This window comes from Schistocerca serialis, chromosome 9 (genome assembly GCF_023864345.2).
Source record: "Schistocerca serialis cubense isolate TAMUIC-IGC-003099 chromosome 9, iqSchSeri2.2, whole genome shotgun sequence".
Taxonomy (NCBI): domain Eukaryota; kingdom Metazoa; phylum Arthropoda; class Insecta; order Orthoptera; family Acrididae; genus Schistocerca; species Schistocerca serialis.
In genome coordinates this window covers 389,366,623-389,389,656 of record NC_064646.1, presented here as the reverse complement: position 1 = coordinate 389,389,656, position 23,034 = coordinate 389,366,623, and positions in this window count along the sequence as shown.

The window sequence follows — 23,034 nt, the reverse complement described above, 5'->3', positions numbered from 1 at the left end:
TAGCTCGAATCGACTACTGCTTTTCTGTTTCGGTTTCTGGGAAGGAAAACACACTGACCTTTGGGCCATTTGTATAATTCCCTCTGCAGTTAGGCAATGGACATCTGTAAGGCATTGTGAACAATACGAAACGCTACAGACAGTGAAACCTTTCACATTTTTAAGACAATCGCACAAAATAAAACAACAGCACGACGGCGGCAACTCGCAAATCAACGGACCAAACATGACGACGTCACAACCGCTTCTAATCGGCGTTGACAGGGGTGTTCTGTAGGTAGCGTTGTTTGTAACACAGGAATTTTGCGAACCAGTAGTATGCTTCCCTTTACTAGTGGGACGCTGATACAAAGCAAGAACATGTAGCGTATTTTTACTGTTTCCATGGTAGCTTACCATTGGATACATAATGCCAAAGACAGGGAAAGTTAAAATTGTGCTCCACAGGAGCTTTTACAAAGGTATGTTTTGTGTATAACGTCCACAAAGCAGTGAAAGTATTTTTCTTTAACTAGAAGGAGTGATCAGAAAGTTTCCGTTTGAGGGCGTTGGTGCAGCGTATATGCAATGTAGGGTGGCTCCGATGCTTGTATATAAGTACTACCATGTAGGCAAGGGATTAGCGTCGCATTCGTGTTTTTACGACGTGCGTGCAGTAAATGTGGAGACCTGAATTATGGCCACGTTATTGTCAAATGCATCCAAACGGGACTAACGTGGTGTTATTCTTTTCTTCGCTGCCGAAAAACAAACACCGGTGACACCCATCGGAGAATAAAGAATGTGTATGGGGCACTTATAGCGAAACGTCTGGAAAAACTGCTACAAGGAGTGCGGCTGCTTCATGACAACGCACGTACCCACATCGCAAATGTCGTAACGCAGAAGTTACGTCAAATAAAGTGGGTGACACACCATCGCCTGCCGTAGTCCTGATTTCTCCCCAAGCGATTATCAAAGCCTTCGGTCCCTTAAAAATGGCCTTGAAAAGTCGACGATTCCTGTCTGAGGAGGACGTGCAGCACGCAATTACGGACTTCTTCACGCAGCAGGACACCGTGTTTTATCAAACGAGTATCTTCAACCTGGTGCGTCCCTCGGATGATCGCCACAATGCTCATGGCAGTTTTGCCTGATTAACATGCTGATTTTCGACTGTATGACCTACGAATGGAAACTTTTTGATCGCCCCTTACAGTATTATATGGTGCGTACCACATGTCATATTTTAAAATTCGTTATATACCTGTTTAGTGCTGCAAAATGGTTCAAATCATATATCTCGGGCAGGAAACATAGGGTGTTATTACGAAAACTATCAGGCATCATCCAGCTGGGAACTAATTACGTGGTGGGTCCCACAAGGTTACATCTTAGGGCCCTTTCTTTTTCTTGTGTATATCAATGACCTTTCATCAGAAACATTACCAGATGCCAAGTTTGTTTTGTTTGCCGATGATACAAACATTACAATAAATAGCAAATCAAGTGTAGTCTTAGAAAGATCGACTAATAAAATATTTGTGGACATTAATCATTGGTTTCTAGCCAATTCTTTGTCACTAAACTTTGAAAAAACACACTACATGCAGTTCAGAACTTGTAAGGGGTGCCCCACGAGTATATGTCTAACATACGATGACAAGTAGATAGAAGAAGTGGACAGTGTTAAATTCTTGGGATTACAGCTTGATAATAAATTAAATCGGGAGGAGCACACTACATAACTGCTGAAGCTTCTAAACAAATCTCTATTTGAAATGCGAATTCTGTCAGACATAGGGGACATAAAAATGAAAAAGTTGGCATACTATGCTAAGAACATCCTGCAGAAGCCTGTTTAGGGAACTAGGGATACTAAATACTGCTTCCCAATATATTTATTCCTTAATGAAATTTTTCGTTAAAAATATATCACTTTTTCAAACCAACAGCTCAGTTTATGGAATCAATACTAGAAATAAAAATAACCTTCACAAGAATTTAAAGTCACTTACTCTTGTTCAAAAAGGTGTGCATTATTCAGGAACACACATTTTCAATAACTTGCCAGCAGCCATAAAAAGCTTAACAACCACTGAAATTCAGTTTAACAGAAGCCTAAAGGATTTACTGGTGGCCAAATCCTTATACTCCACTGATAACTTGCTCAGTAGAACCAAGTGATTTGTGTGTGCGTGTGTGTGTGTGTGTGTGTGTGTGTGTGTGTGTGTGTGTGTGTGTGTGTGTGTGTAAAGTACAAGCTAACTTCTGCTCTGCACCATTTCAGTGCAGTAATGCGTTTTCATTGTAACTAAGTATTGTAGTAATTCTATTATATGTTTATTACCTTATAAATAAATAAAAAACTTTTTTATTTTAAATTCAGTGTATTAATGCGATCTTAGTAAATGAGTGGTGTAAAATGATCCTTTCATATAGTGCTCATTTATTAAAAAAATGATAAATAAAAAAATGACGATCATTCCACTTGGGACCCTGGAAGGTACATTAGTTTATTTGTTTTAGTTGTAAATATTTGTCATGTGTTATTGTTTTTCTGACATGTTCTGCTTCCTGGAGGGCGTCCTCACTATGGATCAATTGAAATGAAAGTAAATCTAATCGAAGCGGACCTGGAGTAACTGACATCATCCAGGCCACGACACAACACGAGTTAATGACGGTGCGCCATACTTCACCCACTTACATTCGCATCAATAAGTAGATACATACTTTAAAATTATGGACATGCAGTAAACACCATTTTAAATTCTACAGTCTACGAGATTCCAGCGTACTGTTAAGACTAGTTGCAGAACGCCAAATATTTTAGCAGTTTTGCCGTTGTTGTTTACACATAAAAATGATTGCAGAATCTGTCTTCTTTATATGGCCAAAGACAAAATTTCTAGCTGCGCAGCGACTTGAAAATACTGAAAAAAAATTTAATTCATAAGATGAACACATAGCAAGCGAACTGAAGTGAATTGACTCAGCGATTAAATAGAAAAGATTTTGAAAGATTTTTATACTACGCACACATCGGTGGATTCTGACCAACCTTATTTTCATTGCAACTTGTCTTGTGAAAGAAATAGTACACTGCTAACATCAAGAAACACTCCCTCCCCCCCCCCCCACCCAAAAAAAAGCTAGGGACAAAGAGAGAGGACAGATTTTGACGCCAGACATAAATTTCAATGTTAGGGAGTCTTTCTTGATAGTATTTGTTTGGTTTGTACCCTTATATCAAACTAAAAGTGAACGAACAAGGAGAGAATAGGAGCTTCTGATAAGATCACAGGACAAAACATTTGTGACCTCTTGGAAGAGAGTACAGATCGCTTTCGAGCGCTACAGATGGTGTAGAGCCGATACCAAGTACTCATGTGACCTTCTGTATCATGTGACCCTCCAGCGTTGACGTAAGTAACTCATAGCAAGGATTTTGTTCCTGCATGTTACATGGAATCTGTGCAGTAAGACGGGTCAACGTGACGACGTGGCAGGGGCTTTCGTGTTTAGACGTGCCCATGGCCACACCATGAATGAAGTTGCTGATTTGTTGGTGTATCAGTGTGGCGTGTCCAATGTGTTTCCGAGGATTGGAGTAACACTCGCAACCGGCTTAAGAGCAGCAATGGTAAAAACACCTTAACCGACAGGGACCGAATACGTCACCCCTTCTAGTGACAACTGACTTCAAGCCCGACAGGAATCGTTGCTGTCAATGGACGCCATTTCCGACAGAACATTACGATGTGAACAGCATGTAATGAACATTTTGAGTGAGCTGAAAATACAGCAGCACGTTTCCCAGGCGCCAAACAACACAGAAAATCGACAGTAGCAGAGTGAAGGGGAGTAGTGTGCCTATATGAGTCGCGAGTTTCTTCTTTTCAAATAACGCAGAGCGTCAACTGCTCCGTCAGCCCAATGATGCGAGTGAGGAGTGCGTATTTCAGGCCGGAGGTGACCTCTGATGTTTTGGTGATATTTTTGATACCGTAACTTGTGCTGGCTGCTATAAGTTAACACGAACAGGAACCAATATGTTTATTTCAACCATCTCGGTGTCAACGTGTTGCTGTTTCTTCTATACCTTCCTGATGTGTAACGCCATATTCATAGGGCTGCATGCATACGCCATCCGTCCAAAATGTTCTGAGTTTGAATTTATTCCCGGCGTGTAAGCGACGTCAGCGCAGTAACTGCGATAGCAGCTTGAACGAAGAATTGTAAACAACAGAGATGTGCATTCGACCAGTCAATTGTTCAAAAATGGCTCTGAGCACTATGGGACTCAACATCTTAGGTCATAAGTCCCCTAGAACTTAGAACTAATTAAACCTAACTAACCTAAGGACATCACACACACCCATGCCCGAGGCAGGATTCGAACCTGCGACCGTAGCAGTCCCGCGGGTCCGGACTGCAGCGCCAGAACCGCTAGACCACCGCGGCCGGCCAGTCAATTGTGAGAAGGCAGTATTAAGTAGTGGAAGTGCGGCCGTGGTGTGGCAACACTGTCGCGTCACAAGTAGCAATAGAGCAACATCTCTAAATCAGGTGTTCAAGACGCTCTCCAGAATGTTTTGAAGACAAGAATAGTCTTTGCAAATTCCGGCAGATACACCTTGACTCCCGATCAAAAACAATGACACGTGGACACCTGCCGCAACTTGACTGAAATGCAAAACGCGGACAATTCTTTGCTGGGAAAAGAAAGTGATGAGACAGTGTTACCACAAAACGACGAAGTGCGTTTATACGATAAGACAGGTCTGACAATGCCGTCAATTTTCCGTTTACTGCAGGTAGGGAACTATTCCGGGACATGGTGGTGGGAACAAAGATACTATGCAGTAGAGAACGTTCTTGAACTCATAAAATATTCCTCAAAAAACGATAACAAGTTTTCCATTGTTCAAATGAAGGTGGGTTCAATTACCGACTAAAGTTCCTGCCTGGGCGATGATTCTTATGGTAAAGCAGTCCCTAGGCACCTAAAAGGGGCTCTCACTATTTCAAAATACCACTGAATGACTTTCTCAGCTGAAAATACGCTTTGTGTTACGTGCAAATTAATATTGCTGACTTGACTATGGACACTCTTAGTCAGTGAAAATCTGTATAAACCTTTGGAAGTCTGTTCACAGAAGCGCTACATATCTGTACTGTGTACAAATAACAACAAAATGCATCATCAAGAAATATTTAATCTATATCCCTCAAAGCAAGATGCAGTTTTGGAATTCAGTCACATAATGGCCTACAACAACAGCATCTCGTGATGTAGATGGAGATAAAAACTAGTAATGCAACCAAGCACAACGTCAAATATTATTCGGAAATATGTAACAAACAATGGTTATAACAATAACGGAATACAAGTTTCTCTATGTCTGGATGATGCTGCTGATTCCGCAACCGACGAAATACCGCTCCAGTTGCCTTTTTTTTATGACTTTAAGTTCACACGACCGGTTTCGGTCTTTGTATTACGCCATTATCAAAAGCACATGAAACTGCCAGATGTTAATACATAATATGATGGACGCATACAAATTATATTTATATTCATGGAGGTAGTTTGTTTATTGCCATAAGCGCTTCGCTTCTTTTATTTTGGAAGCATCTTCAGTGGCATGTAATACATGTTTCTTTTTATACATATGGTAACGGTATTATGTGGTACATACAATGTGCTCCTATGTTACATTTTGTCGTCTTTTGCTCTTGTTTTTTAGTTTAGAATCAACTTTTGTGGCGCAAATTTCGTAATGTGAACTTATCGATCGATGTTACTTACGATTTCCAGCGCTGTTACTCATGTGTGTGGTCCTGGAGATGTATTCGTTAGTTTTCATGCTCCAGCTGGCAAATTTATGGCGTTCTTTCATCCACATTCGTCACATCGCATATATCTGGCACACTTTCCATTTTGGGGTCAACATATATGTGTTTTCAGTGTGTAGTGTCTGACATAAATTCTTTCAGTGATCTCCCACTTTTATTACTTTGTATCTGAAAACAGCCAGGAGTCCGAAATTCTACCAAATAGAGGCGTACATGCAACCAGGAAGTTACGGGCAGTTACACGGCTCGACTGAACACGACGCGTGGGCGTTGTCGTAGCGTGTACCGAGAGACTGCGGCAGCCACATCGACAATCCGATCACGAAGCAGGGCCCACCAGAAAGCGCCGGGCCACCCATGCATGCCGGTGTGCGTGGGCGGTGCGCGGTTTCACTTCCGCGATGCGCAGCATGCGCGAGCAATGCCAGCAGGCGACTTGCGACACGGGGTCCGCGCCATTCTCACGGCGGGCTGGCAGCGCCCACCTGTCACAAGCGGAGCATCGGCCGGTGTCGCCCCCTGTTGTGTAAGGCGTGGGCGGCGGAGGTTTCAGGCGTTACGCAGGGGCCCCGAGTCGCTTCCCGAAGGAAATCGCAGCCCAGGAGCTGTACACCGTCTCCCCTGCCGTAACATCCGCCTACTCTGCTACTAGAAGCCGTCGTTCCATCATTACTTTCCCAGCGGTTAGAGTGCCAGGTGAACGGAATGCTCTCCCTCATTAATTTAAATCTGACAGCATTTCCCGACACTTCCGCAATTGCTACTAATTTCATTTTCACGGATAATTAGCTGGAAGTAAGAGGATCCGGTACATTCTACGTTACGTGATAAAACAAGTAAACGTGGGCCAATTCACATAAGTTTCATGCAGCAAATAATTCGCCCATGAAGGAGTATATTTGTATTTAATGCGAATGGAATTATCGTTCTACATCTACATCATACTCCGCAAGCCACTTAACTGTGTGTGGCCGAGGTATCTAATGGTGTGTGGCTGAGGGTACTTTTTGTACCACTAACTGAGTGCTCCAACCCTGTTGTACTCGCAACAGCGCATGGTAGAATGATATCGGTAAGCGTCTGTATTGGTATATAAGAAACTATCAGCCTGGATTGCGGTAATGAAACCATCCTTTACCTAGGCTTCAGCCTAAGAAATTGAGCCTTCTTCAGAATATTTACCTGATTCTATAATTTGTCTACGAGAGCATGGTCTAGAAATAAAACTAAAACAGCCTGAATAGGCGTAGTCACGTTCGGCTCTAATTTCTCGAATTTGACGTATGTGGGGGAAGTAATATGTTGCCAGACTCTTACCGGAAAATGTTCTCTCGAAATTTCGATAGTAAACCTGATGATGACAGGTGCCTTAGTGGTTACAATATTCGTAAATGCTCTACTGCAGATCGTCAGAAACTCCATGAGGCTGTTTGCGGATAATGGAGTTTCCTGTAAGAAGGTGGCAACGTCAGAAAGTAGCAAACTGACAAACTACGAGAAACTACCGTAAAATGTGAAGGCTATTCGGAAAGTGTCGCGAAATGGACACCACTGTGAAAATCCGATGAGGCTTTTCACAGACGTTTATGGCAGTGCCTCTAGTATGCCCGTCGATCACATCAAGACGCTCTTTTCAGTTGTGAGCGCACTGTGAGCGAGTAAAGGTCCCTAGAACAACAATTTCTCCTGCCAAGTAGAAGGGCCCGCTGAGAGGTTTCGCCTTAATGAAGGCAGCCCACATAACACAACTGCCACGCACTTCGTTCTTCATGGCAATCCTCAGCCGCATTCAGAGGGGTAGTGAAGACGCTATTGCAGCCTTTTCGATTTGAAGTGTTCGATCACCCAGACCGGCCATAATTGGCTCGTCCTGAATATCATCTCTGTTCACATGAAACGCTGGATACGAAGACAACACTTGGGCACAGGCTATGCGCAATAGACCACCTTAGAGAATTATCGGAAAGCACAGGCGGCTGCCTACTATGACGATGGTGTTGGAAATTTGGTATAACGCTCCGACAAATGTCTAAGTCGGGAAGGCTACTATGTAGAGAAGTACCTGGAAGGTGTAGCTAAATGTGCAAAGAAAACAGTTTTGATTTTCACTGTGGTTTCCACTTCGCGACGATGGTTCCTTACTTTCCGAACAATTCTCGTATCTAGGAGTAACCATCCAGAGCTACTTTCGGTGGATGGTTCAAAAGGCTCTGAGCACTATGGGACTTAACATCTGAGGTCATCAGTCCCTTAGAACTACTTAAACCTAACTAACCTAAGGACATCACACACATCCATACCTGAGGCAGGATTCGAACCTGCGACCGTAGCAGCAGCGCGGTTCCAGACTGCAGCGCCTAGAACTGCTCGGCCACAACGGCCGGCTTTCAGTGAAAAGACCACATAAAACAAATAGCAGGAAAGACAGATGTCAGACTGTGATTCACAGGATGAATTTTATGAAAATGTGATTCGACCACAAAAGAAACAGTTTACAAAACAACAGTTAGACCGATTCTTATGCATTGCTCTTCAAGCCAGGACTACCATGTTGAAGTAATAAAGGAGACAGAGAAGAAACCAACGAACGGCAGCGCGTTGCGTCACGGAATCGTTCATCCGGTGCGAGAGCGTTACTGAGATATCAATCAACCCCACTGGCAGACACTACAAGGGAGGTGTAGTGCATCATAGTGACGTTTACTGTTGAAAACCTGAGACAGTATGTTCCGACAAGAATCGGACAACATATCACTTCTTCCCGCATACCACTAACGAAACAATCCCAACCAGGGAATTCGAGAAATTAGAGCTAATGTGGAGGTTTTCCAGCAATCGTTCTCCCAACGCTCCATTCGCAAGTGGAACAGGGAAAGGGGAATATGATAGTGGTACCTTCCACCACACAGTGTCAGGTGGATTTCGGAACACAGATGTAGATCAATGTTATTAACCTGTTTTATAGCGACCTAGATGTAGATTATATTGTATTAACAATCGATAGTGAAAAGCATATGCAGAAATTACTTTTTCAACATTTATGGAAAAGTTTCAACTTACAATTAATATAATTTTTAGGATCACAATCTCCTTTAATTTTTTGAACGACAATATTTTCACCATCACCATACCGTACGTTGCATGGCGGAGCGTAACTTGAGCCAGTACTCGTCCTTCCCTTTCCTGTTCCACTTGCAAATGACTACATACATTTATTGTAAATCCCACAGCTGCAAGTTCAGCTTTAAGCTATCATCTAAGTGGTTTAACTGCAACCAATAATAAATACTACAACTAGACATTACACGGAAGACAACTAGACATTATACAGAAGACCCTCCCGGACAGGCGTGTGCGTTACCACATCGAATCCGGAATTCGGGTAGACGAGCCGGCCCCAGATCGAATTCTCCCTCCAGACGACGAAGGTGTCAGACGCTCGCGATGTGGCTTTTAGGCGGTTTCCCACATCCAACTAGGTGAATCGAGGGCTGGTACCCACGTCCCAAATCAGTTAAACGCTTCGCTGACATTTCGGAAACGTTCACTCACACATGGGGTAGCCCTAGACGCAGTCAGATGCAGTACACAGATGCTGCCCGAGAATCATCATCAGATTTCTGAATGGTTTGATACGCCCACCGCGAATTGCTCTCCTGTGCTAACCTCTTCATCTCAAAGTACCACTTGTACCCTACATCCTCAATTATTTGTTGGATGTATTCAAATCTCTGACTTCCCGTACAGTTTTTACCCTTTACACCTCTCTCTAGCACCGTATGGGTTACTCGCTAATGTCTTGTCACGTCCTATCATTCTGTTCCTCCTTGTCATTGGTTTCCATATGTTCCTATCATTGCCTATTCTGCGGAGAACCTCCCCACTCTTTATCTTACCAGCCCACCCAATATTCAAATTCCTTCTGTAGCACTATATCTCACACGCCACACGTTTCGATTCTCTTCTGTTCCTGTTTTCCCATTGTCCATTATTCACTACCATACAACAGTACATTCTCAGAAATTCCTCCTTCAAATTAAGACTTGAGCTTTCAGTAGACTTCTTTTGGCCAGGAGTGCTCCCACTGCCAAATCTAAGTTAACATGCTGACACGGAAAAGAAACGGCGTAAGGCAACGTTTAAAAAGGAGAAGAAAGGAGACATTCCACAGGAAACAGATATGTGTATTATACAGTGTCCACGTGAAACCATCATAACTGTTAATTGGCAGAAAGTATCCACACACTCGAGAAGTAGCAAAATGGGGAAAAGAAATAAAATGGGTGTACAGATCCTGTTAGCGTTCATTATACACGCCATCTTTATAATGGGTCAAAACACAATATGTCGTTACGAGAACATGGGGCATTTTATTCTAGCAACGAAGGTACGTGCATACGGATTAGGTTCTCCTATATGTAAGTGAATCGAAGACTTTTGAAGTAATAGAACCCAGTACATCGTCCTCGACGGCGAATATTCGTCAGAGATTAGGGTATACTCTGGAGTGCCCCAGGGAAGTGTGACAGGACCGCTGTTATTTTCTGTATACATAAATGATCTCGGCGACCAGATATCTGCAGCTGTTTTTACTGATGATGCTGTTATGTACGAGACGGTGTCGTAGTTGAGTGACGGTAGGAGAATACAAGAAAAATGAAAGTTAGTGCAAACGAGTAGGTAAAAGAATCCCGTAATGTTCGAATACAGCATTAATATGCTGCTTGAGGCAGTTACGTAGAATAAATATATAGACGTAATGTTGCAAAGGGTTATGAAATGGAAGAAGCACGCGAGGACGGTAGTTGTTGTTGTTGTTGTTGTGGTCTGGTTTGATGCAGCTCTCCATGCTACTCTATCCTGTGCAAGCTTCTTCGTCTCCCCATACCTACTGCTACCTACATCCTTCTGAATGTGTTTAGTGTATTCATCTCTTGGTCTCCCTCTACGATTTTTACCCCCACGCTGCCCTCTAATACTAAAGTGGTGATGCCTCAGGATATGTCCTATCAAGCGATCCCATCTTCTAGTCAATTTGTGCCACAAATTTCTCCCCAATTCTATTCAATACTTCCTCATTAGTTATGTGATTTACCCATCTATTCTTCAGCATTCTTCTGTAGCACCACATTTCGAAAGCTTCTATTCTCTTCTTGTCTAAACAATTTATCGTCCACGTTTCACTTCCATGCACGGCTACACTCCATACAAAAACTTTCAGAAACGACTTCCTGACACTTAAATCTATACCCGATATTAACAAATTTCTCTTCTTCAAAAACGCTTTCCTTGCCATTGCCAGTCTACATTTTATATCCTTCTACTTCGACCATCATCAGTTATTTTGCTCCCCAAATAGCAAAACTCATTTACTACATTAAGCGTCTCATTTTCTAATCTAATTCCCTCAGCATCATCCGATTTAATTCATCTACATTCCATTATCCTCGTTTTGCTTTTGTTGATCTTCATCTTATATCTTACTTTCAAGACACTGTCCATTCCGTTCAGCTGCTCTTCCAGGTCCTTCGCTGTCTCTGACAGAATTACAATGTCGTCGACAAACCTCAAAGTTTTCATTTCTTCTCCATGGATTTTAATTCCTACTCCGAATTTTTCTTTTGTTTCCTTTACTGCTTGCTCAATATACAGGTTGAATAACATCGGGGATAGGCTTCAACCCTGTCTCACGGAAGTAGGAAAGTTGAATGGTCGACTTCGGTTTACTGCAACAAATTTTGGCAAGTTTGGCTCATCTGCAAAGGAGTGCGATTCTGAGTGCTACTCGAATGTTCGGGATCTCCACCAGGTCGGATTAAGGGAAGGCATCGAAGGAATTCAAAGGCGGGCTGCTTTGATTTGTTGGCTCTGAGTACTATGGGACTTAACATCTGAGGTCATGAGTCCCCTAGACCTTAGAACTACTTACACCAAACTAACCTAAGGACATCACACACATCCATGTCCGAGGCAGGATTCGAACCTGCGGCCGTAGCGGTCGTGCGGTTCCAGACTGAAGCGCTTAGAACCGCTCGGCCACAGCGGCAGGCGCATGATTTGTTACCGGTAGGTTCGATCAACACGCAGATGCTACTGAAATGCTTCGTCAACTCAAATGGGAATCCCTGGATGGAAGATGACGCGGAAGGCTATTGAGAAAATTACTTTTGAATACATTGTGGGAGTGAAACAGTGATCAATGTGTTACAAATATTTACTATCAAAAACAGTCTTGATCACAATTTCTTTATTACGGTGACCGGTTTCGACCACTACTGTAGTGATTTACCACCAGAAGGCGGTTCTTACTCATTGGTCTGAGGATGACCAAAGTTGCCGTCGAAACCGGTCACCGTAATAAATAATTTGTGATCAAGACTGTTTTTGAAAGTAAATATATTGAGAAAATTTAGAGGACCGGCATTTGAAGCCCACTGCAGAGCGATTCTGCTGTCGCGTAAGAACCACGAAGACAACACAAGATAGATTTGGGTTCGTAAGGAGGCTATATAGACAGTGGCTCTTTGGGAGTGGTACAGGAAAGGAAATGATTAGTAGCAGTGCAAGACACCATCCGCCATCCACCGCACAGTGATTTTCGAAGTAAGTATGTAGGTATGCGTGCAGGTGCAGATGTAGATGACCTGTTTTGCATGAAAGTGGTACACAGTGTACCCTTCCCAACACACTGCACGGTGGCTTGCGAAGTACAGCTCTAGAGACGAAAACAGAAAATTTTCCGGCGTCACTGTTTCGCAGTCCGCGTGCCTGCACTGGCCCACCCAGCCACACGGTCGTACACAATGCCTGAGCGGCCAGCACCTTCAGGCACTGTAGCAGGGCACCTCGCAGCCCTTATCTGCCGGCGGGCCCTCCAGATAAGCCGTTATTACCTCTCTGCGCTCGGGCTTCGCTTGCGCTGTGTTTCGCCGATGCTGGTCGTCCAACGGAATCTGAAAGTCTGGCTAAAATTGGTCGCCCGAATACAACCGATCGTTGTAGCTTATCAACAGGAACGGAGTAGCAGGGAAACACATGGCCAGCCGCCAGGCGCAACAGTGGGCGGTGTGCTGGATTTACGGGAGTATCCATACCGACGGACCCAAAGAATCCAGGCAAAGGGAAGAAATAATAGGTCAGTATTATACTAGTCAAGCGAACCAATTTAGGAGAATGTTACCACGTACGGCTTAAGAAATATCGAAGACGAAATCGGTGAAGAATAATGATGATGACGATGATGTTCTGCCCATCGGGAAGGTCCATTACCACAAGTTCAGCATGTCCTCCTCGAGGTTTTCCTCCAACCTTTTTGTAGCTTTTTATACTGGATTTTCCTTGATACTGTCCGTTAACTGGTATCTTCTACTACACTGGGTCATCTTTCTAGTCACCATTCCTTTTAGTGTATACTTTATCGTACAGTCTCTTCTCTTCAAGTTTCCTAATGGGTTCCTCTTCTCCCTGTATTTCCTTCCAGTATTTTTCCCTTCTCGTTCACGCTTTGTGAGACAACCTCATTCCTCATCTTACCTGTTCAATTCACACCGTCCAGTTTTCTCCAGATCCACATCTGAAAAGTCTCTAAGGATTTATCCTCTCTTCGGTACTGTGTTCATGTTTAGGACATTTCCGCATACCTGCTTTGGATCATTATTCTGTGTACTATCTACCCACAGGGCTAATTGCCCTACATCCATTGCTTTCGCAGACGAAGAGGCAAACGATTTTAATTTTCAGCAAGAGAAGGACATAGCGTCTTTACGTCTGGAGAGGGAAAAAAAATAGAAACTTGAGCACGTTTCATCGATAGAATGAAATAACCTTTTAAATATGGTTCGCACACCGAAAGACCAACAAGTGAATAGGTTTTCTGACTGGAATTCGGTTCTCTACAAAATTCTGAACTCACAATGGTATACGGGTTTTCTTGTGTAGTTGACAAGTCTAATGAGCATCACAGATATTCACTGTTCAAGATAAAGTAGTTGGTAATGATCAATCCTGACAAAACTGCATGCAAAACAGAAACTTACGTTACACGGATTCGACTACATTTCATTCCTCAGGAAGATAACTACAGATGGTATGCAGCCATGCAGTCAAATTAGCAGTAAATACTTTTGACCTGAGATGTATTTATGCACATAGGTGGAGTGTTTGCTTTCCTAGGCTGTCCCAAATACTGCTTCAGGTTATCTTTGCTGGCCAATAAGAGTGCTTGGGATGGTCACTTTGCTTAACAGGAAAGAAAAAACAATGTATAACTGAGTGAGCCTTCAAGTGGCACCAAAAATAAAGAAGTCTAGTAGGTTTTAGTCGAAAGAACGTGAGGTCTAGGGACTTGGTTCTTCTCTCCCTATCCACCTGCCACACAATCTGTTATTCAGAAGACGATGAGCATCGATACTGAAATGAGGAGCTTTAAGGCATTAAGTACGTTCTGCTTCGCACTGATGCAGGCTCATCTCCTAGCAGACAAGGTACAGTGTTCTATAAGTGAGGGTTATAAGTTCGTTGACACAGGGTGGAAGAACGTGAAACCTTACCGAATAGTCAGCAAAAATGGCAGCCCAGATAATGGCACTAATTTTGAGTTGATTAAGAGCTTCAGCCGTTGCGTGAGAATTCACGTAGGCCCATACGTGCCGAGTGTGAAAATTAACGATCTGATCGCGTTGAAACGACGTCTGATCCGTGAACAGCGCATTTGCGCTGAAACAACAGTTGACAGCTGCTGATCGCCTGTTTGAGTTTCAACATAAAAAAATAAAAACAGTGTATAGCCCCCATCTTCCTTAGGTGAGAAACGTTTCCTGAAACTGTGCCCGCGTCTTTTTGTTGCACCTAGCATACAAACAATTTAGTCCTCTCCCGTGAAATTCTGTCGAAGAAACCATGGTCCCAGGACGTGAACAGATTATCTGAACAGATTCGCCGTACTGTGCAGTGAACACCCAAGGGTCACTGACACAGCAGCGGAAGCATTGCTTAGCCCGCATTCGTTGTCGAAACTATACACAGGGAACACACGGACAGACTGCCTGTGGCGAACAGTACAGCATGCGGGTACCCTACTGCTGTTAAGAAATACAGCGCACGCTGTATCAAAGAGCCAACACCAGCAAAGGCGATCTCTCAGACTCGTGTATGTTAAACTTGTGGGCTTGTTGAAATGACGTGTTGTCCAAGGATATCGCTAGCTTCACGCATGCGGCTGTTATTGTGATGCTGCCAGTCCTATGGACAACATACGCCATACCATTTTAGACCAGTTTATCAGTTGACTGTGATGTCGATGCACATCATAAGAAGACACAGATCCAGCGGAAGCGTCCATGTTACTTTTATTTGTGCGTTTTGTATTACTCGCTTTTAGAAAGCTGTACAGTGATTCTGATGAAGACTTGACTGTCAATAAGTGGTTGAGCTGATATTTGAACATCATCGGGAAGAGTCTTAACAAACTGAGATTTGTTGATGACATTGTGCTACTGGCAAATGATTTTGTGGAACTACAGACGCTGGAATCGAATCTCGCCTCGAAATGTCAGACAGTGGAACTGAACGTAAACATTTCCAAGATAAATATATGCCTCCTAAATGGAGCACGGTAGTAAACGTTGTTGTTGTTGTGGTCTTCAGTCCGGAGACTGGTTTGATGCACCTCTCCTTGTTACTCTATCCTGTGCACGCTTCTTCATCTCGCAGTACCTACTGCAACCTACATCTTTCTGAATCTGCTTAGTGTATCATCTCTTGGTCTCCCTCTACGATTTCTCCCCTCCACGCTGCACTCCAATACTAAATTGGTGATCCCCTGATGGCTCAGAACATGTCCTACCAACCGATCCCTTCTTCTAGTCAAGGTGTGCCACAAATGCAACTCAAAAATACTTTACCGGACACTGTCAGAGAATACATGACTTGGCCAGCTTGTAAATAAGACTGGAGGCATAAGATCTGAAATCTTCTGACGCATCATGCAAGACTGGCAAGTATTCGGAAGACGTTTAACTACGAGGGCAGTTCAATAAGTAATGCAACACATTTTTTTTCTCGGCCAATTTTGGTTGAAAAAACCGGACATTTCTTGTGGAATATTTTCAAACATTCCCGCTTCGTCTCGTATAGTTTCATTGACTTCCGACAGGTGGCAGCGCTGTACGGAGCTGTTAAAATGGCGTCTGTAACGGATGTGCGTTGCAAACAACGGGCAGTGATCGAGTTTCTTTTGGCGGAAAACCAGGGCATCTCAGATATTCATAGGCGCTTGCAGAATGTCTACGTAGATCTGGCAATGGACAAAAGCACGGTGAGTCGTTGGGCAAAGCGTGTGTCATCATCGCCGCAAGGTCAAGCAAGACTGTCTGATCTCCCGCGTGCGGGCCGGCCGTGCACAGCTGTGACTCCTGCAATGGCGGAGCGTGCGAACACACTCGTTCGAGATGATCGACGGATCACCATCAAACAACTCAGTGCTCAACTTGACATCTCTGTTGGTAGTGCTGTCACAATTGTTCACCAGTTGGGATATTCAAAGGTTTGTTCCCGCTGGGTCCCTCGTTGTCTAACCGAACACCATAAAGAGCAAAGGAGAACCCTCTGTGCGGAATTGCTTGCTCGTCGTGTGGCTGAGGGTGACAATTTCTTGTCAAAGATTGTTACAGGCGATGAAACATGGGTTCATCAATTCGAACCTGAAACAAAACGGCAATCAATGGAGTGGCGCCACACCCACTCCCCTACTAAGAAAAAGTTTAAAGCCATACCCTCAGCCAGTAAAGTCATGCTTACAGTCTTCTGGGACGCTGAAGGGGTTATTCTGTTCGATGTCCTTCCCCATGGTCAAACGATCAACTCTGAAGTGTATTGTGCTACTCTTCAGAAATTGAAGAAACGACTTCAGCGTGTTCGTAGGCACAAAAATCCGAACGAACTTCTCCTTCTTCATGACAACGCAAGACCTCACACAAGTCTTCGCACCAGAGAGGAGCTCACAAAACTTCAGTGGACTGTTCTTCCTCATGGACCCTACAGCCCCGATCTCGCACCGTCGGATTTCCATATGTTTGGCCCAATGAAGGACACAATCCGTGGGAGGCACTACGCGGATGATGAAGAAGTTATTGATGCAGTACGACGTTGGCTCCGACATCGACCAGTGGAATGGTACCGTGCAGGTATACAGGCCCTCATTTCAAGGTGGCGTAAGGCCGTAGCATTGAATGGAAATTACGTTGAAAAATAGTGTTGTGTAGCTAAAAGATTGGGGAATAACCTGGTGTATTTCAATGCTGAATAAAACAACCCCTGTTTCAGAAAAAAAATGTGTTGCATTACTTATTGAACTGCCCTCGTATCTTCAGGTCAAACATCTCAGTAAAACTGAAAAGAAATTTTCTGTTTGATCATTCCGTCCTCCCCATGTTGACTTACAGCTGAAAAAACTGGACACTTTAATGGGCGAAATGGCTGATGATGATGATGATGATAAGGATGATTGGGTGTCCTGATGACAAGACGCGACGCTTAAAACGGCGCTGCAAGGTATGAATAGGTCAACATTAGCATCTACAAGCAAACAGAAAAAAATGGCAGAAGATATCAGATCAATAAACGACGTCGAGAACTCTGGAGAGAACAGCCACTATGAAATGGAAATGGGGTAGCCGTGTCGCCAGAAGAAATGGTGACCGACGGACAAAGGTGGTGCTGAAATGGAGTTCTACAGACAGGGACAGACATTCAGGAAGACGGCCAGACAGATGGGACAAAGACCTGCGAAAGATCGCTGGAGTTACCTCGCTGCGTATCGCCCAATGCTATTGCTCATGGGAGAAGAGGCTGCAGACACATCTGAACTCAACACTCGGAGACGCCACATCATTTAATGGTCGAAATAGTTGATGATGATGATTAGTGTCCTGATACTCTTGATCAGATAGTGTATGTACGATGCAAAAAGCTTCGTACAGGTATTTGCAATGTACTACTGCGCCACAGAGAAGTTGTGCTGAGACAATACATGTTTTTGTTTGTTCTTCTTTGCTCTCTGAACAAATGGCTCGGTGAAGTAGAGGGGAGGTACACACGTTTAACTAATCGCCACGCGTCGTGTTGTCTGTGAAGCACTCAGCGATGCATTAAAATGTGATCCCGCCGCCGTCGCTGAATAAGCAATCGCCGGGAGCACTCCACAGCGCTTATCGGACACAGCCTGATAACAGATGTTGGGAGATAAGCGAGACGCTTTCACAGTCAACTACGAAGTATGCACATTTCGCTCTCCAAGGACCACGTTATCGGGGCGTTCTACCTGTCCGACACGCTCCGAATACTGTGTTATTGTAACTTACGAACAAACACCACATGTTATATCCAGCAAAGTTTGCAGGTGTGAGGGAAAGTTTTATATTGGGAAAAAAACATTGTACCTACAAAACAGAGGATGGACGGAAATATGGGAACATGAAAAAACAACATGTTACCAAGTCTAAAGCCGTCGGCACACGGACCGTGCATCCGAACGATGAGCGTTGAGCGTGTCGAGTTTCTGACGTCATAGCGTGGAGTCTTTCCGAACGTGCAGAGCAATATCTGGCATGTCAGATATTCTGAGCGTGCGTCTGAGCGATGACCAATGAGATGGCACAACGCCACCTACGTCACACGCACGCCGTCTCCCTTCAGTACAGAGTTGTGAGGCGCCATATTGGCATTCATTTCAAGCCTATATGTATATATGCCGTTTCTGAGCACCAGGAAATTGAGAATCACTGGAAAACCCGTTGTTAACTTTGTGATTCTTTACAATAAAATAATGAGAAACATCATATTCGTGGCAAAAGAATTATTGTAACTTGCGTATTGTGAGAGTAGGCTATTTGAAGGCAGCTACATACTGAAGATCCACCCAAAACGCATTGTTCTTGGTACAATTTGTCATAATTAAACTTCAATTAGCAACATATCTGCGATTAAGGTTTACAGCATGCCGTAATATAGTATGATTTGCTTCAAAGACTGTGTTGTTGGTTTAGCGTAATAAGTTGTTGCCGGCACGGTAAGTCAGCGTGTTCGGCCAGAGGGTTAGCTGCCCTCTGTAATAAAAAACTGAGTTAATAGATCAATGACGATCTGCAACGGGTGTCTTGCGACGGCCGCCCCGAGCAGATACAAAGAACGAAGACTAACAAAATGAAAAAAAAAAGTAGTGTCACTGTCCACAATAGAGTTGTTTGTTGGGGCGGTAGTTCGCGTCTTAACACTTCCAAATTTTTTTCCTAACATTCACGTTATTATTAGGTTCTCATACTTTATTATTAGTGTAATATAAGTATATACTATAATATTTGATGTTATGTAAATATAAGTCCACATTTTTTTTTTTTTTTTTTTTTTTTTTTTTTTTTTTGAGGCGACTTTGTTCCATTGGATTAATCTGCAGGACAGCTTGCGCTACTTTTATAAAGATATTTTGCTCCTTTTTCTTTTACGCTTCGTAATTCACATGTTGCAAAGATTCTGCTACTGGGTAGCAACAGTGATCAAGTAAGACTGACCTGGGGGTTTTACTAAAATATGGGAATGATGAAACAATGTTTATCTTATGCGGAGAAGTATTCCAAATTTATACCGCACTGTTTGTAATGGAACTTTTATAAGCCCGTGTCCTTATTGACTGGACATGGTACTTTCCCTTTCGTGGACGATGGAGGAAATGTACGTTTTAATAGAGCTAACGTGGGAATTTTACGCGCGCCCGTTAACTGCGTTATTTACGAACTATAAACATCCCTCAACTGCCGCTGGAGTGCGTTGCGATCGCATATACCACGCTGGGGCCCACGTACCGTATGCACAAGTCGCATCGTTCTTGAGCGTTCAGCGGCACGTTGAACTTGGCACGCTCAACGTTAACGTTCGACAGCACGGTCCGTGTGCCGACGGCTTAACACTGTGTAGAAACCCGTCGGCATTCAAAACGTTTTCCAGTCGGCTCGGAATGGATTGCGGCTGTTTGATTTTCAAGCGAATCTTATACCATTCTTTCCGAAAAATAGTGGCAAGTTTAGGCAACGATAATGGAGGTGGGTAGCGATCAAACACCCTTCCTTCCAAAGTAGACAAGAAAGGCTCAGTAATACTGAGATCTGGCGACTTTGATGGGCAGGGGAGATGCAACAATTCAACCTCGTGCTCGCAAAACCAGTCGTGGGAAATGCGAGCTGTGTGAACAGGTGCCCTGACGTCTTGGAACACAACGTCACCATTTGGAAACAAACATGGTACCATGAGGCGTATGTGATAAACCAAGATGGTCACAAAATGCTTGGACATGGTAAGCCAAGATGGTCACATAATCCTCGTAGACTAACAATGGCGCCCTTTTAATACCACGGTATGGCTGCCTAAATAATCACCGAATCAAGGCGATATTTCACTTGTGAGATGTAAACTCGGCTACCAGTCGGAAACAGTGTGGTGCAAAACTCGTCCGATCAAATGACTTTCTTCCATTGCTCTATAGTGTAGGTTTTATGACTCTGGTGCCGAGTTACGAGCATCTGCATCACTGATGAGTGGTTTTGGAATTCCAGCTGGTCTTCCAATTCCCTGCTTATGGAGATCGGTGCCGATACGATTCCCGAGTATGACATTGCAGTGACTTTTGCAGCTGCCATCCCCTAAGTTTTCATCACAATACTTTTCAGTGATCATCTGTATCACCCATAGCATACTTTCGTCGGCGTTGTGACCTAGCGAGGTAACGTTCAACTCATGCATAATGTCATCAGTTCTGGCACGACGATCACCGAAAATAATTTGCTCCGATGGCGCCATATTCCTGCCAGTTTTCGAAGTAGAGGGCCTACCCGAAAGCACTTCGTCAGAGACTGATGAACGGCCACATCTAATGCAACCCATTCATTCGTAAAATTTTCGGTCACTAAGACAGTTAACACCAGACTGCAGCCGGTTCCAGGTTGTCGCATTTCTTTAGGACCTTCCGTCACTAGTAGATCTAGCATCCCACGTTATTACCGAACTCTTGTTACGTTCATTATACTCCGCCGATGAATGTGGAAGAACTGATAGTGCACTTCCATCCCGCTCTCGTCACTGAGGGGCTATGCTACAAAGAGCATAATTCAGTGAGTCGCAAAATGTTGGAAGGTACAGGGACGTTCGTTTGGGCATCTCCTCTGAAGATTATGTAATTTTTTTTATTTTTTTTTCGCTGCGAGTGTGTATTTGAAATATTACGACTGCCCGGTCTTACGGAATGTAGTTCTGTACTGTGTATGTTCAGTATCTGCCTCATGTCAGATAATCTCTATATATAAAAGGAAATGACCTTAGTGACTCATCATCGCCCAGCCCAAAACCGCTTAGGATAGAAACTTGAAATTTGCCTTACACTGTAGGCATCTATCAAAAAGTGATTTCGCGAAATTCTATCCCCAAGGGGATTGAATAGGGGATGCAATGTTTTATGAAAATATTTCACTATGATAACATTTTAACCACTGAATCTGTGAAAATTTGATTTGGCTTCTCTGTTACATATAAAAAATGACTTGTTTAAGTGTTTTTGAAAATTTAACTCCTACGGGAGCGAAATAGGGTCTGATTGATTCACTGACTCATCACTGCCCAGCCCAAACAGCTAAGTGTAGAAACTTGAAATATGGAACGGGTGTTGATCTAACTCTGTAGGCAAAATTTAGTACGAGACTGTTCGAAATCCCACCCATAAGGCGGTGAAGTAGGGGATGAAAAGTTTTTTTAAAAATACGTCACTATTAAGGCAATTTTGAAGCTAGAACTATGTAAACTGGTATTTAGTTTCTCGTTCAATAAAAAAACGTGCTTCAACATTTTTAGAAATTCAACCACTAAAGAAGTAAAATAGTGGATGAGACATTTTTTGAATTAAATTATTAGACTACTAATAAAGCATTTTAAAGCCACATCTATGAAAATAGGTATTTTACATCTCCGTTAGAAATTAAAAAACATGTGCTCCAGTGTTGTGTTGAAATTAATCCCTGAGAGGGTGAAATAGGAGCTGAAGATGTTTATGAAAATATTGCGCTACATTAAAACATTTTTAAAGCTAAATGTATGAAAATTAGTATTTGACTTCTAAAGAAACATATGTTAGGGGATGAAAGTTTCTTAAAAGGCTGGGTTAACAAAGACACCTCCGACTTGACCAACCAGAACTGTCTTTTGATCAGAAGTAAATTCTAGGGCCTTAAAACAGCATGAAAAGATTAGAAGGTGTTGTCTTTTCTGGACAACATAAAAATTACATAAAACTGTGCAGATCATACAGTCTACGTGAATGAAGCAGGTGTGGTGCTAAGCTAGTATATCATACACTGATTATTACTTTTCGTTAATATTTCTGACATTTCTAATCAATAATTGTTATCAGAATGAGATTTTCGCTCTGCATCGGAGTGTGCGCTGATATGAAACTTCCTGGCAGATTAAAACTGTTTGCCGGACCGAGACTCGAACTCTGGACCTTTGCCTTTCGCGGGAAAGTGCTCTACCATCTCAGCTACCCAAGTATAACTCACGCCCCGTCCTCACAGCTTTACTTCTGCCAGTACCTCGTCTCCTACCTTCTAAACTTTACAGAAGCTCTCCTGCGGTCCGGCACACAGTTTTAATAGTTGTTATGTTAAACGTTTCAAAATATGTATCTTTTAAGGAATAGTATAGGCTACAAATTATTGGGCAAATCAACATTAGAAAAAGAAAAAAGAAAAAATAGACGTAGACCCGGAGTAGAAATCTCCGAGTATTCTAACGCAAAATTCTAACCACAGCACTAAATGTACAGTACAGTTATGTACTGTTCAATTCATATTCTTGTCGTAAATGTGATTACAGTGTCGCCGTACTGTCTTCCTTAGACGTCAGTTTTCTACCGAAAACATGCACTTAACGAAATTTCGTTAAAAACATTTTCGTTCTGATAGTAAATCGCACTGTGCCGTCCGAGTGCGTGAGTTTTGGTTGACCATGGATATTACTGCAACCATTTTTAGCTACACCTTCCCTTTCTAGCTATACTCTGCAGTTTCGGCAGCCACCAGAGTCTGACACAGTGACGGCATTGAGGATTTTCGCAGAAGTCTTTATGAAGGTAATGTGCATGCAAGGCGCCCAGCC